Source organism: Apteryx rowi, unplaced genomic scaffold (assembly GCF_003343035.1).
Source record: "Apteryx rowi isolate R43461 unplaced genomic scaffold, aptRow1 scaffold_173, whole genome shotgun sequence".
Classification (NCBI taxonomy): domain Eukaryota; kingdom Metazoa; phylum Chordata; class Aves; order Apterygiformes; family Apterygidae; genus Apteryx; species Apteryx rowi.
The window spans coordinates 879,452-884,749 of NW_020448008.1; positions in this window are offsets into that span (position 1 = coordinate 879,452).

Sequence of the window (5,298 nt, forward strand, 5' to 3'; positions counted from 1 at the left end):
CCGCCCGCGCGCCGGGACCTCGAAGCAGCGAACGGCGCCCGACGGCAGTTGGCGGCGGCCACGCGCCGGGTGCCCCGAGCCCCGCCCCCCTGGGTCTCTGTGACACCCAAAGGACCCGAAGCCCCTCAGGGACACGCGGGGCACCCACAGCCCCCCTGGGACACGTGGGGCACCCACAGGCCCTCTGGGACGTGCAGAGCACCCGCAGACCCTCCATGACACCTGAAGCACCCACAGACCCTCTGGGACACCCGAAGCACCCACAGCCCCCCTCGGACACGTGGGGCACCCACAGGCCCTCCATGACACCCGAGGCACCCACAGACCCTCAGGGACACACAGGACACCCACAGCCTTTCAGGGATGCTTGTGGCACCCACAGCCGCTCATGGACACCCAAGGCACCTGCAGCCCCTCAGGGATACCCAAAGCAYCCACAGGCTGTCAGGGACACACGGGGCACCTGCAGCCTCTCAGGGACACTCGAAAAATCAACAGTCTCTCAGGGACACCGGAAGCACCCACAACCACTCAGGGACTCCCAGACAGGGACCCTCAGGGACACCCATGGCATCCACGGCCCCCAGTGACATGCAGGCACCCATAAACCCTAAGGGACACCTGAGGCACCCACAGCCCTTCAGAGACACCTGGAAAACCCACAGCCTCTTAAAGACACCTGAGGCACCCACAGCCCACTGGGGACACTCAGGGCACCATCATACCCTCGGGGACACCCAAGACACCCACAGTAACCCTCAGGGACACATGGGGCACCCACTGCCCCTCAGGGACACTCGAGGCACCCACACCCCTCAAGGACACCTGGAGCAACCACAGTTCCTCAGGGAAACACCAGGCGTCCACAACCCCTCAGAGACCCCTTCTTGGGTCTTCTCAGAGGTTTCTAAGCATAAGCAGTCTCATAGGTTGTTTCATTTCCATGAATGGAAACACTGTGCCAAAGCTTTTTTTTTTTTTTTTTCCCTTCCCACCCAATCTTTTTGTGAGATACTTTCAGAACTAAAGTCTTTGACTCACACTTGGGGAAGTTTTTCTACCTCACCTAGATCCAAGAAAGCAAATGTGAAGCACCCGGTAAACAGCTAGATCTAAGAAAGCAAATGTGAAGCACCCAGTAAATTTTTTGATTTTTGTAATCTTTGGTATGCACTGAAGAAAACAGTTAATATAGGAAAGATTCCCATTCCCAAATGTTCACTTCAGTACAGGAAAATGTTACATGTTCCTTCCAGTTCAGTAGATGTCCCCCAAATTAATTTTCCCCATAGTAACTTCTATTGCCTCTGCCTCTACTAGGGAAACTCCTTTTGAACTCAGAAATAAAACCTTATTACAGGGAAAAGTGCAGAACATGGAAGTGTTTGAGCAGATAAATCCACGTAAAAACAGAAGAATTATTAATGGATCTAGCAGCTGAAATTTGGTCAGCAGCTCTTGGACTTTAACAGTTCTCTTGAATGTGAAAGAAAGGCCTCATTTTACAGAAATGTTATGAAAATGAAAGAATTTGAATCTAGCTATTTGTCTTGAGAAATATAAATAATCCAAAAAGATACATATTGTAGGAGCAGGTGAATCAGGTGAAAAATGAACAGTTTCAAAAATAAATAATGTTGTAAGTGGAAAAAGGCCCAGACCAAAGCATTTGAGTAGTGTGACCTTACAAATTTTGTGTTGTTGCAGCAGCCTACTACATTCTGATGTCTTTGATGTTCTCTTCCTGCAACAGATCATAATCTGTGGCTTGTGCCGGGGGCATAATGTAAGGAAGGTTTATGGTAGTTTGTGTTTGGAACAGAAATTCCAAGACTCCTTCCAGATTAAAAATCTACCGTGCGGTTTCTGAGATTGTAGAAAATTAGACAATCATAATAATAATAATTATCCATTTATTTGTTCTCTCTGTGAATTTTGTTCTTTCTGTATTTTGTTCTACTTGTTCTATCAGCTTTGACAAAGGCTTTGTTCTAATTTTTCTTCTCATCTCCACCTCGGGTGGGTATGCAGAGTCCACAGAGCGCTTTTTTCTTTTTTTGTGGAGGGGAGGAGATTCCGTGCTTTGCCTGATTTCCGCAAATCCTGCGTCTTACAGCACCAATTAAGCCACAAAAGAGGTACATGGCTGCCTCCGAATGTGCTTTTAACAGGCTGACAGCAACACAGAACACCAAGGAAGAGTTCTCTATATTAATGTAATTTACACTTAATTAGTAGAAGACAGCGAATTGGTGCTATAAGCTAAAAGGTGCCAAGACTGCATGCAACATGAGTTGCAAAAACTCGGGGAACCTAACACACATGCTATGGCGCACTGCTGATAACATGCTCTGCTCTAGAGTCTTCAATGCCTTGATTATGTAAATAGGGGAGATTATTCCATCCTTAAGACTCCAGCAAGCTAATTACCAAACAGTAAATCACCATGACTCAAGATTACGCAAATTAATTCTGAGCATTATCACCATAATTGCAATTGTATTACTGTTATTATCTGAGCAGGATAAAGTACATCAGGCCCCAGAGATTATTCCCTGCTGGTTGTGATTTAAATTAGAATTGTTTGGCATTACATAGCCTGCTGGGAGGCTGCAAAGAAGTGTTTTTTTGTTTTCAGTAGTTTCACTCAGCTTCTCTACAGGTACGATTTCCACTTGCTTGATGCTGATTCAGCCATTCTGAAAGCCTGATCCAAAGCAGACTGGAGTTAATAGCAACCTTTTCATTGATATCAATTAAACAGAGATCAAGTCCTAAACTTCCTGTTTGTTAAAATTACCATAATCAGTGCTGAAAAACCCTTGTAGCCCCTCTTGCCTAAACCCAGTTTGATTGTCACCCTTAGCTGGCCATAGGCTGCAAGGTACTCACCATGGTTCAAAAGAACATGTCAGCACATGCTCAACTCATTCATAAATGAGACCTCAGATGTCTCTGGATCATTCCCCAGTGCAAATGCCAGGGAAGTATCAGTTTTCCTTGGGGTGGCCTTTCAAAGGAGGTCCTTATAACACCCAAGAGCGTAACGGAAGGTAAACTCAAATATAGTCTCCCATTTAAGTGGAGTACAGCCGCTACAGGAGCTCAGAAGAAGAGAGAAAAAAATCTTGGGGCATACTTCAGTCTGAGGCTAAAGCACTGCCTTTCCTGGCTATTTCAGACTGCTTTTTATTGGGAACATCCATATTCCAAGTAACAGGGGAGCCAGACCTGGAGCTTCCTAAAACTGTGCTGCAGCAGAAGTTTTCCATTGGGTTATGATGTAGGTGCCTATAGTACTTCAATAAATTAGATGATGTTTCGCTGGAGATTAATTTCAATTCAAACATAACTAATTATGGGAATCCAGGACAGACCAGCAGGACAACTGCTGAAGAGCTATGATGCAGAAATAAGCGGCAACAGTTAGAGGTTATCCAGGATATGGGGAAATATTATTTATATCTGATCTAGAAGCAATATGCAGAGCGCTCAGAGAACGCCAGAAGTATTCTTTGAAGCTGACATTCACCATGAGCAACAGGAAGCTTCCAGTGTTATCAGCTTAATTTGTTGTGGGGGTCTGAAAACTTTGATTAATTCAAAGCTTTATGGTCTTTGGCATTCATCCTATTAGAAACAGACTGTGGCCTCCTGTGGGTATCCATACTCAGAGTCTTTGCTAATATAGCAGCCTTTCTGCCGCGTTGTGGAAATGCCCTTCCTATCATTCATAACCTCCTCAGTTCCATTTTTCCTGAAGTGCATCTTCATCTTCCACCCCTTGCTGAGTGTTTTGCTTCTTTTACACACTAGAGGATTTGTGCGTGGCACCAAGATGTGCCATTTGTCCTCCTTCATTCTCCTCTTTTCTAATGTATGGTGAAATGAGGAGTCTGAACCCAGATCCCCGAACAGCTCCGCCCAGGTTACCCTGCACCTGTTACCAGACAATTCCTCCAACACTTTGGTAAAAACAACAATTACATTCTTTAGGGATGCATGAAGCAACAGATTGCCAGGATAAAGGCTTGTGTCTAAACTGCAGGGACACAACTGTAGGTGAGCTCGGCGGAACAGAGGAGRTGATGGCTTGAGCCTATGCCTCCCCTTTGGGCTTTCTTAAGTTTGCAGTACTCATTGTGCCAGAGGTTCAGCTTGCACTACTTGCAGTGCCATGGCTGCCAGACACAGCTGTGGTCAGGCCTGCCTGGCCAGCTCTTTGACCACATATAGCTAACTCTCTGAAGGCAACATACCATGGCTGATGTCTGGCAGAGAAGCTTGCTGAGCTCCACACAGCATGAATAAAGAGCTCCCAGTTACTCAGGTAAAGATGCCTTGTACAATGTCTTTGCTGGCTGTTCTGTTTGGTTCACTGCTGTGTCCTTTACCAATCACTTTGCTTGCAAATCACTGTTTAACCAATGACTTTCTCTTGCATAATCAGTTTTACCAGCTCCTTCCTTATGTGGCACCAGATGTGGCTCTGTTTTTAATTAGGTAAGATAAAGCTCATTACAGACAAGTATTTCTCCAGGACAGTCCCACTTCAAGGCTGAATTTGGCACTATAGCCTGTCTAGTGGCTACTTAACACTGACATCAAACATTCGTTATAGTGTTGAAATGGAATTTGCATAATATTTATGTGGCTCCTTTAAAACCTGTGCTGCCCAAGAATACAGCCACAAGCAATCAATCCACCCAATAGCAGGAGCTGATACAGTCACTACCAGCAGGGCAAGACACCATTGAAACACTGCCTCTCTGTACATCAACTGTATTGCAGTCCACTGAGTAACCACTACACCAGCCCATAATGTGCTAAAAAAGGTATTTCAAGGTCTATTCAGCAATACTCTTTTCACCAGAAAACAATACAGGTTGTTTAATGCAGGTTCCTCTGTAACCATGATGCATCAGAAACGCATGATGGAGCAAAATTCCCAGTGAGGCCTAAATTGGAAAAAGGGCAGAAGTCAGCTTTAGATTTGGTATTTAACTGCAGGATGTGACAGGATGTAGTTGTGTATGAAACTGTCCTCATTCCCTTCCTCTGCCTAGGGGAAGAACATTTACAACTGAAGTGTTGATCACTGCCAGCCAATATTTTCTCAGATGATGCAAATCAGCACTTAGGAGCTTCAAAGAAGGTCAAAGGGAGGAAGATTTTTTTTTAATGTTTATATAACATTTTTGTGTGAACTGGGGGTGAAAGGGAGCAAGGAATTGGGAGTGGGAAATCATTGATATTATATTAATAATAATGAAATAACAAGGTTTGGATACAAATTTT